This window comes from Pseudophryne corroboree, chromosome 11, assembly GCF_028390025.1.
Source record: "Pseudophryne corroboree isolate aPseCor3 chromosome 11, aPseCor3.hap2, whole genome shotgun sequence".
In the NCBI taxonomy this organism is placed as follows: Eukaryota; Metazoa; Chordata; class Amphibia; order Anura; family Myobatrachidae; genus Pseudophryne; species Pseudophryne corroboree.
In genome coordinates, this window is record NC_086454.1 from 273562760 (window position 1) to 273575142 (window position 12383).

The following is a 12383-nucleotide window of genomic DNA, read 5'->3' on the forward strand; positions in this document are numbered from 1 at the left end:
GTGCAGGTAAACCAGACATGAGTATTCCATTAATACATTTAAATGTTACATTTTAGTTATTGGGTGCTGAAGCTGTGCAGAAGTGTTAGTTATAACAATTAGCACTGGATTATAATCACAAGGTAATCATTGGTAGTGTTTTAGCGAGTGTAAGTTACTACATGGGGTGCGGTTGAGGGTATTTATGTCTATTAAACACCTTTTGTGTAAAACATCAGGATGCCACTGCTTAACTTCATCAACATGATTACATTTCAAAGAGTGATCGTTAATGACATTGGAACTGTCAAATTTCATTACATGAATGGGTGGGGGCTCAACAGCACACTACAGTCATCTCTGCATGTTACATTATTGTACAGTGCATAGTCAATCCCTCCATGAGTCTCCAACACACAGAATACTTTGGATCTATGTGATGGATCCCCATTACAGAGGTACAGAGAGAAGAGGATGCATTTATAAAAGGATATTGAGCAAAGTGGATTTTTTTTTGTAACTTTATTGCTGATGCAGTGGAAGACAAACAAAATCCCTGCTTTGCACAAATGCAATTACCTAAATCTAAAGCCTGGACAACATGGCGAAATATCAAATGGAGCCGAATCCATGATGAAATTGGGTGACGGCCACAAGTGAAGTTCACAGACCTTCCGTACAGCTAAGAAATTAGTTTATCCACAAATAACGCATTCCATCACCAAGAAGGGTCACTTCGGTCCTCGCTGTTGATCCAGGGACCTCCTCTCCCCCATAATAATCCATTGCCAACCATTATACCAATACCGAGGTTAGTAATAATAAAGCTGAGAGTATGCTCATTAGTAGAGCACTCAGTGCAATGAGACATATCATTTTTAAACATGTCCTTGGAAACAGCAGGCAAAACCTTTTATCTGGATTAATCATCCACATTAAAGAGTTGAGGAAAAAAACCATTCATTTGTTAAATATTGAAACATCTCATAACGAAAAAAGGTTACAGAATAAAATTATTATGCAGAACTAACTCATTTATAAATGAAGCAGGAAGTTGGTCTTAAATGTACAATATACTAATGGTTCTGACAGATGTTTCCTAGTAATTTATGTTGAGTTTTATAGAGAGACAGGTTCCCTTCAGTACTGATGACAACAAAATGAAATAGTATCTATCCTTTAACTGCATTCAGATGAATTCTTTCTAACTATAAATCAAGGAGCAAGTTTTCAGGGCAGAAGGAAATTAATGTAAATGTTCTTCTTGGTTAACTCCGGATTAGTGTTTTTGCCTTGTTGTTAAATAGGACATTAATTTCTAGTGCACCACTATTAGAAGGCATCCAAACATACTTGTCTACTTTTGAAAAAGCATTTCATGAAGATTGTGAAAGTTAACACCTATAAGCGAAGACGTGTGCTACTACATCTGAGAGGCGGGTCATAAAAATGACTTACATCCAAATGTAAATAAGCTCCAAAGTAGTTAATAAAATCTACTTGTTTATCAAAAGACACTGATACTTTTTAGGGCTTGCTCATGTTTTGTGTTATACAAGAGGTTCCATATATCTACCCATGATAAACCATATTTATAAATGTATGTAGTCATAGGGATCATTGCACCTTGTGCCTAATAACCAATGCAGTAAAATGGAACTGATAATACCATTTTAATGTTAAAATCATATTTATTTTTTCCCTAAAAAATATAACCACTACATAATGGAGGAAATTTCTAGACTCTTCATATTGCTAGTATTTCAGTGAGTCTCCCTGACAATCAGGGACAGTTGTCAAGATGTACGGTATACAAATGTTATGTAGACAACTCTAAATAAGACACATGGGGGGGTGCAATACTCATCAGGAGAGCCACTGCCTTGACCTAGTATTTACCAGACTATGCTCCATTTCTGTACTCTCTAACACTCATTTCCCTCTCTGAGATCACAGTCTTAACAAATGCATACTCTCCTACATTAATTCTAACTCAGTGTCACTGATGTCCTTCAATCCTCCTCAAACTTGCAGAAATATTAACACAATTAATTTTCAAGAACATTCCACCTCACTCCAACAGCTGCTATCACCTGCATTCACTTCTCCTCAGATCATTATATCACACTTGAACCACTCTAGAAATTGCACTTGATGAAGTGGCTCCAGCTACCCATCATACTCCACGTAGGCCTAGATGTCAACCATGGCACTCTAAATTAACAAGTCACCTGCAAATACTGTCAAATAAAGTTGAACAACAGTGGTGTAAATCTCACATTCCAAGTGATTTCCTCACATATAAAACTGACTACCACTCCTATCGTAATGCTCTAGACACTGCCAAACAAACATATTTCCAGACTCTCATCTCTGCTCATGCCTCTAACCCCAAATTACTTTTTAACACATTTAAATCACTTCTCAACCCTCTGTCACCCAACCCACAAGCCACTATCAAAGCACAAGATCTTGCTTCCTACTTCAAGGACAAGACCATAGATTAAATGGTATGCTCTACCTCAGTCAGTGAACTGCTCAATTCACTACCTCTGGCACTTTCTCTTCATCTGATCCCACAAATGAAGATGAAGTATCAACACTTTTCTCATACTGCTACTCTACTACCTCTTCTCTTGATCCTATACCCTTGCAAATAAATAAATCTCTTGTCTCCTGTGCTCAACCCAACTTTAACTAACATCTGTAATCTCTATCACTCTCTCTCTCTCTCTACTGGTATCTCTCCTTCACTGTTCAAGCATGCAGTGATTACTTCCATTCTGAAAAAAAAAATGCTGACCCTAACTCTCTCTTAAACTACCATTCCATTCATTTCTCAGCTCCCTTGCCTTTTCAAGCTACTTGAGAGACTTGCCTACACTCGCCTCACATACTTTCTTAACTCGCATAACTTTTTGGACCCACTTCAGTCAGGCTTTTGTTCCCAACACTCCACAGAGACAGCACTTACTAAAGTAGTGAATAATCTGGTCACTGCAAAGTCTAAAGTCCATTACTCACTTCTTATTCTTTTAAATCTCTCTGCCTCTTTTGCCACTGTTGACCACTCTCTTCTCATACAAACACTACAATCCCTAAGTCTTCAGGACACAGCTCTTTCTTGGTTCATATCCTACCTATCTAATCACTCCTTCAGTGTCCACTTATCTGAATCCACTGACTCTTCGCTACTTCTTTCAGTTGGAATACCACAAGGCTCGGTCTTAAGTCCTCTGCTTTTCACTGAATGCCTCCTGCCATTTTATCTTGAATATCATCTCACCACCTCAAACTTAATCTTTCCAAAACAGAGTTAATAATATTTCTACCAGTCAATAGTAGTTACCAGCCTGATATCTCTATCACTGTTGAAAACTCAACAATCAATCCTACCCCACAAGCTCCCTACCTATCCTTGACACCGAGCTGTCCTCTGTTCCCCACATTCAATCTGTCTCAAAATCATGTTACTTGCATCTAATAAACATCCAAAATATGACCATCTTTACACAGGACCCTGCAAAAACTCTAATCTATACTCTCATTATCTCCAACATTGATTATTGCAATAGTCTTCTTACTGGTCTTACCAAGAAGAGACTCTTACCACTACAATCCATTCTGAATGCAGCTGTGAGGCTAATCTTCCTCGATAGATGTTTGTTTCCTGCAGATCCACTATGTCACTCCCTCCATTTGTTACCTGGATTATTCAATATAAAATACTTTTACTCACACAGAAGGCCATTAACCAAACTACACCTATGTACATATCAAAACATATCCCAACCCAACCTCTTCACTCTTCACAAGATCTACGTTTTTCATCCACACATTACTCACTCCCATGCATGATTGCAGGACTTTCTTTGGGCTGCACCCATTCTGTTGAATGCCCTACCACACAAATAATAAGCCTTTCCTCTAGTCTCCAAACTTTCAAACATTCCCTGAAAACTTTCCTATTCAGGCAAGCTTATCAAATTCCAGAACCACTTACATAACCTTCATAAGCTTTCCTATATAATTATATCCCCACTGTACACTCCAAACATATACTCACACTAGGTTTTCCACCCATTATTCACACAGGAGTTTCTGATTTTCATGGATGTACATATAAATGAGTGTTAAGCATTTGGTAAATCTATAGAGATGTACATTTGAGAAGTCTTAATGTAAGTAAATATTAATCCATGGCTCTTGGCATTACGCGAGGAGCACCCGTAGCAGATACGGTAAAAAGTGACAGGACCATTTTTGTCATTTATTAAATTCTACCCATTGGAGATGCAATCTCATTTGGGTGTTATCGTTCACGCAACACAAGCCACACATTGGTAATGATGTCATTATGTCAACCCCCTTAGAATCCCCTTAGCTCCCCTAAGGGGATTAAAAGGTGGTTGACATATTAAAATTCTAATTACATCGTTTTCCTATTTCCCACCTGAAGAATACCGTCGTTAAATTTCAGCCTCCTAACATATTGGGAAGATAATTAGTAATGAGTCAGTCAATCAGTGAGTGAGTGAGAGATTTGGTAAAAAGTGACAGGACCATTTTTGTAGTTTATTACATTCTACACACTGGAGGTACAATCCAGATTTTGAACCGACTGTCCGTTTTGGCATTATTGTTCACGCAACGCAAGCCACGCATTGGTACTGACATCATTATGTCAATCGCCTTTTCATCCCCTTAGGGGAGTTTTATTAAAATTCTAATTGCATAGTTTTCCTCTCTTCTTCTTGGCAGCTACTCTTTGACCCAGCGCACTGATTGAGCACTCTGATCCACACATACAGAAATCATTGTAGAAGAAGCTGCTATACTGGGTATGTGCAGCAGCTCCACTCTGACCCTTAAACTGCATGTAGCAGCAGCTCTAGTATTCATATTATATACTATTGCATCTGTGGTCAAAATATGAGTCAGTATCTAAGAGGAGGGGGTTTCCAGGCAACTGGAAACCTCCCCTGAGTTTGCCTATGGACATTATTTAAATATATGCTAATTTGTTGTATTTGCACCCCTGAGTATATCAGAATATGTTAAAATAGAGAAGATTAATTTCTAAAAGAGTTTTGAAGTCACCATCTAACAAAATAATGGAATAAAGCTTTTTGACTGTTTGTTTCAGCGGAAGATGTACAGCTTTGCTAAATAGTTAGAATTGCTACACCTGTAACATAAATGTAAAGGTAAATGATAAGAACCATGGAAATACAAACATGTTAGGTTGTTAATTTAAACTTAAATGGATTCCTTTAAACTTAAATAGATTCTACAGCTAACTAACTATCTTTTGCAAACATACCAAACTGGGTTACTTCCATAAAGCACAATAGAAGGATTGAAGAAAAAACTTGCATATAAAATATGCTTATGAATATTTAAATGTGAATGTACATCCATAACAATGTCTACAGATCCTGTTGTTCCATTTAAACACCTAAAACAGAATCCTTAAAATCAATGCAGAGAACCATCTAGCTAACATAATTTAATTGTTAGCAATGTAAAATAAATAAGTATATCCATTTAGGAAAATCCAGCAGATTATACATTCATAAATCCCATACAAATTCATTTTTTAGAAGAGCCACATTGAGACCATTTGAAAACAAATCCATTTCCGAATTACATTTGTACTGAAATGTAGCTGAAAGACGTGTTGGAAGCACTTTTGTGTGCTTTTAAGAATTTTTTCTTATACATTTGTTTAAAACACGTTCCTGAAATTACTCAGTTCCATTATTTAATTGTTATATTAGTTGTTATATTAGTTGTAACTTTGCGGCATAAATTAGCATCACCAGGGTTAACAACCTGTTTGAAATACCATTCCAAGCATTGGTTTGTTCTATAATCAGTTTCAGTGCTGTAACTAGACATTTTGGCGCTGTGTGCAAGAAACGGCATTGGCGCCCCCCCTTTATGTAAAATAGGGGCTTTGCGCGCCGCAGGTGCACGTGAAAAATATAGAGGTGTGGCTTCATGGAGAAGGGGTGTGGCCACAAAATAATACCAATTCATATTACGGTGCATAGTAGTCTCCATTATTCAAATTACGTTGCACAGTAGCGCCATGACACCAGGTAGAGCCCCTTTTACACATTACGGCAGACAGAGTCCCCTTTTTTACAAATTACGGCAGACAGCGTCCCCTTTTTACACATTACGGCAGACAGAGTCCCCTTTTTTACACATTACGGCAGACAGCATCCCCTTTTTACACATTACGGCAGACAGCGTCCCCTTTGTACACATTACGGTAGACAGCGTCCCCCTTTTTACACATTATGGCAGACAACATCCCCCTTTTTACACATTACAGCAGACAGCATCTTCCTTTTTACACATTACGGCAGACAGCGTCCCCTTTTTACACATTACGGCAGACAGCATCCCCGTTTTTACACATTGCGGCAGACAGCATCCACTTTTTACACATTATGGCAGGCAGTCCCCTTTTTTACACATTATGGCAGGTGGAGCCCCCTTTTACTCATTATGGCAGGCAGAGCACCTTACAGCCCCCCTACCCTTAGGCTGTAATGCAGTGTACTGTACTTTAGTGTAGTGTACTGTAGTGTAATGTAGTGTACTTTAGTGTAGTGTAATGTAGTGTAGTGTACTTTAGTGTACTGTAGTGTAGTGTCTGGGCAGCCACTTACATGATTTCTCCTTCTTCCTGTGGCTGTGCTGCTGCCGGCTCCTGACCCAGCGCTCCCTCTGTACACTACACTGCAGGCCAAGAGAGGGGGCGGGCCGCGGGAGCACTGTACATGGGGGCCGATGGAGGAGGGGCCATATGAGCACAGTACACAGGGGCCAAGAGAGGGGGCGGGCCGCAGGAGTGCAGTAGACAGGAATGGGCAGTGGGAGTGCAGGGGGAATATGCACTCTAACTAGGTGTGCGCTGTGGGCAATGCCCCTTCTGCACACACCTAGTTACGGCGCTGATAAGTTTACCAGATATCAGCTATAACATTCATTTTCAAGGCAGATATACTGTAGAAACCACAAGAGTAGTGTTTGGTGTTTACATGAAGCAGTATAACTGAAGTAAAATGCCTTTCATGGATATTTATCAAACCTTCTAAAGAGAATAGCTGGAGGTGCTGCCTATAGCATCCGATTAGCTTTTAGCTATTATTTATTTTGTACATTCGTATAAAATGAAAGCTATAATCTGATTGGTTGCTATGGGAAACACTTCTATTTGTCCTGTTTAGAAGATTTAATATAGCTTCACCTCACAATCTCAGTCTGATCGTGTTCTATATCAGGGGTATGCATTGCACACCTCCTAACTGTCCCGATTTCCGCGGGACAGTCTCATTTTTTGGGACTGTCCCGCTGTCCCAACTGCAGTGTCCCGTGGTTGTGGGGGGAGTTGGGAGGCTCCAGTCACTTGCTGTAGCAGCGGTGAATAGACACTGCACACATGCGCACATTGTCTGTTCACGGGAGAAAGAGGGTCAGAGCACGGCCATGCCCCCACAGTGATAAAAATGGGAGGTGTTGCTTGCAATAGTGGCATTCCCACAAAGCCATGCCCCCTTTTATAGGCCATGCCCCCTTTTTGGGCACGCATGTATGGAGTTCTGCATTGGCGGGTCTGGAAGTTGGGAGGTATGGGCAATGTTTGATACACCAGCTTTTGTTAACAACACATCCCAGCATGCCCTTCCACATCTTTGCAGTTAAGATACTAAGGCGGTCATTCCGAGTTGATCGCGCACTAGCAACTTTTTGCAGCGCTGCGATTAGGTTAAAACTCGGCTAAACTGCGTATGTGTATGCACCGCAATGCGCAGGTGTGTCGTATGAGTACAAAGAGGATCGTTGCTGTGCGATGGATTTAACGAAGAATCCATTCGCACAGCCAATCGCAAGGTGATTGACAGAAAGAGGGCATTTATGGGTGTCAACTGACTGTTTTCTGGGAGTGTATGTAAAAACACAGGCATGTCCAAGCATTTGCAGGGTGGGTGTCTGACGTCAATTCTGGGACCAAAAAGTCTGAAGTGATTGCAGCGGCTGAGTAGGTTCAGAGCTACTCAGAAACTGCAACAAACACACTTGCGAAGTGAAAAAACACTCCCCCATAGGCGGCGACTGATCGCAGCACAGCAAAACTCGTAATGACCCCCTAAAACTGTAGCGATGCGTGCTGCAAACTGAAGCGACACATATGGCCTACCCCTGTTCTAAAGATTGAAAATTATTATCTTGCAGAAATAAGCACAATTTGAGTGAATGGAATTTCACAGCAGAACACGCCGCTCCATAGACCCTTCTTCCGGCAATACAATCTTTTGGATATATGTTTATAGCTCACACATTGCTGGCAAGCTTTCTATATACAGCAACCTGTTGCAAATAACAATTGCATGTTGTATGACACTGAAGTATTTATTATTGGCATTATATACAGTAGCACTACGATCTGTTGCGAACAACAATTTTCTGTCATTAGCCACTGAACTATTTACACTGATATTCCATCTATGGAACATAATCACACTGACTTCATAGATGAAACGCATTGGGTTGTAATCCACATATTATGCAGAGTTATGAAACTGATTGAACTTGGAAGCTCCGTATCGCACAATCAAATACTAACAGTGCAATTGCTTTTTTATTGTTAAGAAGATTTTATTGTTAATGTGTACACTGTTGACAACACAGAGATTGGTCTACACTGCACTACACTGACTTTCAAAAATCTGAGCATTGCTCTCAGGCATCTTTTGGATTTTAAATGCACAGTATGCTTCTACCATGGGTTTAGGCCCTGTCTCACTCTTTTAAATATATATATATATATATATATATATATATATATATAAAAAAGGTGCAGTTCTTTGGTAAGGATTACTGCTCCTATCCCAATGGCAAAAAGAACCAGGCGGCACTCCAGGATTTGAAAAAGTAGACAAACGTGTATTAAATCACAATAAGTGAATTAAACAGGCATAGTGGATACACCGATGTTTCAACGCCCTGGCGGCGTTTTCCTCAAGGTGCTATGCTGCAAGTGAAGCACTACAAACAAACCAATATATATATATGTATTGGGAAGGTGTCCGGGACTCCAATAAACAAACGTAACATGCCCGGTGCCCTCACAGCCAAATAGAGATGAACATTAGTTTTAAAGAGGCGGCATTCACAGCTTTGTAGAAATCGGTAAATAAATGGCCACAGTCCGTGAAAATAGGTTAACGTTTCAATTCATTAAAGATTGTCACCAGGATTACTGACGACAATCTTTAATGAACTGAAACGTTGATCTATTTTCACGGACTGTGGCCGTTTAGTTACCCGTTTCTACAAAGCTGTGAGTGCCGCCTCATTACAACTAATGTTTATATATATATAAAATACTCTTTTATTAATTTATTGAAAAAAAACACGTAAATTTCTGAGCGGTTTTGTTGGAAAAAATTTGTCAGTGGTTAAGGCAAAAATCCACCAGAATGAAATATCAACTTTTCTGCCCACATGTGGAATGTAGCAAATGATCTGCTATACAGTTTTGAAAATTGCAATTGAAAATTCTCAAATAGATAAATAACAGACAAATAAATCCATATATTGAGATATTTATACAAAAAGTTTACAGTATACATTGCGTGGCCAAATTATTATGACCTCCAGAAGATTTTATGCAGTAGCTATTGCGAAGATAAAGCTGAAGTAGTATGTCTGTATCTGTATAAGTATGGAAACGTGAAGCTATGCAGAGATTAATGAAGTATATCACTCATGAAATATTGGGTGTACAGCACAATCTGACAGACTTTGAGCGGGGAATAATTGTTGCAGCTGTGTGAGTATTAGCAAAACAGCTGAACTGGTGAATTGTTTGAGGGGTAGTGCTGTTAAAGTGCACATAGAGGGGGTTATTAAGTGATATTAGGAAACCACAAAAGTTAGCAACTGGGAAAAACCATGTTGCACTGCATGTGGGGTATATGTAACATGTGCAGAGAGATTTAGATTTATGTGGGTTGTATTGTTTCTGTTCATTGTGAATACCGGCTACTTTATTTTTACACTGCAATTTAGATTTCCATTTGAACACATCTCACCCAAATCTAATTCTCTCTGTACGTGTTATATCTGCCCCACCCGCAGTGCAGCATGGTTTTGCCCAATTGCTAACCTTTTTGCTTTGCTAACAACTCTGCATAACCCTCAGAGTGACCAGCAGACACAATACTGGCTCTGAGTACAAGGCCTGTGGTCGTAAAAAGCTACTGGATGCTCAAGTTGACCGGAGAGTCTGCAAATTTTGTTTTTTTAAGGCAATAACTCAACTGATGGCTATAAAATCATCAGAAAACTGCCTGTGGGCTATCGATCCCTATTTAAAGCAAACATACCTTACCTCCCTTTGGTTTACGGGAACTGTTTTTGACATTTTGTCTATCTACTCATCCACATATTGCATAGGTCAAGTTTTAAACACAGGCCATTGCAGGACCTTGTAAGAGTTGCTTGTTGGTTTGGTGGCATCATAATTTTACATGTATCAATGAAAAGAAGAAGTATGCAAATGTGCATACACTAACTGCTCCAATGGTCAAAATAATGACCCCAGTACCAGCATAATAGGCAGATGTGCATTTTAATGGCTCCACTGGCCAGAACAGCTGCCCCAATGACCAGTATAATAGCCCAATGTGCAACTTAATTATTTTAGTACATTGTGTTTATATTAAAGTGTATTAAATCTTAAATGTTCTACAATTGTATCTTTATTTTTTTCCCCTCTTTTCACTACCCCACCTGCATAGAGAAGCACAACAATCAGACATGGAAACAAGTTCATTACCGCTATTGGCTGCAGACTGATACTGTACTTTCTTATGTTGTCATTAAAGTACTCTGGTGGTCTCAATGTCTTCATGGGTCATGTCAATCAAGCTGAATGGGTCTGGTATACAAGAAGGAAGAGTAAGTACTTAGTAATGAACCCATTCAAAATTGTTGTAACACATGATATATCCCTGTCCCCTTCAGAAGGTGTTGGTTCCTGGACTCCATTTCCTTCCTATGGGAAAGAGATCTGGGTTGTAAAGAGGTTCAGATCTCTTCACCCTCTCCAACCCTATGTGTATGCATGAACTAATACCTGGCATTGTAAACATTTTCCACTACTAATTGGTGGTGAAGGTACAGTACATGTTATAGGCCTTGTGGGCACATTTGCAATATTGAATTGTTCTGGTAGTTTGGTATCCTCCAACAAATTTGTGGTGAGTTAGATATATGAGTAACGGGGACACAATGATGGATATGCATCCACCACTGGCCCCTGTGTGTGAGCAATGTGTTGGGTATGGCAGTCTCTTCCTAAAGCATCCCAGTCAAGCCAGTTGGTTTCCTCTGCAACACATGTTTAGGAAATATTTTATAACGAACCAACATTTTTCTGGTAGGTCCTACCTTGAAAGCTTATGTGTAGATAGACTGTGAAAATACTGAACTCAATACTGAAATACAGTATAAAAGAGGTGAATATAAATGGATATTGTTCTACAAATCTGGGATGATATTTTAGGCATAAATCATATAAATCACAGCTTTTGGTTCTATAAACATTTCTCTGATACATTTAATGCAAATGTCTGAACTGCTGTAAGCTGTTTACACAGATGAAGATACAAAGGGACAAATAGTTTTGTTCTGATATATTGCATGAGTAATGTAAAACCTTTTACCACATTCTTAACATTTCTTCATCATTGAAACATAAAATGTTGCAAGTGCTTAGACAAATGTTTCATTACCTCTGAGACATTTAATGTGAAATCCTGCCACTTGCAATGAATGTAGAGGAGAAACAAGCATTTCCTTAATTATTGTAAATACTAGGTGGAGAAAAAAAAACAGAAAAAGAAGACTTATTTAGCAGGGTTTTAATGCTGAAGTATGTTAATATATACTAAAACAATTATACTTTGCAATAACAAGAAGTGGCAGAGTTTATACACAGCATGGAGAAACCAGCAGCTAAATTAATAATTTTTTGCAGTTCATGGTTTCAGATTTAACTTATTGGGTCCCAAGCCCATACTATCCACTAGCCACCTTTTAAACATTATGGCTATATAAAGGAAGGGTGGAAATGGGGAAGAATCTCTGCACCAGTATAATATACTCAATACATTAACAAATACCCGACCTGTATTTATCAAAAGGGACTGGGTGTGCTGCCAGAGACAAGATATATGGACATAGAGAAACCAAAAAGAAAAGAATGTCTCTTTGTTGGCGCACAAAAGGATAATTCAATAAAATATAACTTTTATTGTATACATAAAACTCATCTAAATACAACATAAGGACAATACATGTATTACAAAAAGTGAAAAAAA

The 12383-nt window shown here is 38.9% G+C and overlaps 1 long non-coding RNA gene across 1 annotated transcript in view; it reads left to right on the forward strand.

The window, feature by feature from the left end:
* The window catches only part of LOC134970160 (uncharacterized), a 79609-nt gene extending 68706 nt beyond the window's left edge, over positions 1 to 10903 (forward strand). The window contains exon 4 of the long non-coding RNA XR_010189702.1: positions 10800 to 10903. This is a non-coding gene — a long non-coding RNA (uncharacterized LOC134970160). The remainder of the gene's footprint in view (positions 1 to 10799) is intronic.
* Positions 10904 to 12383: the final 1480 nt, after the last annotated feature.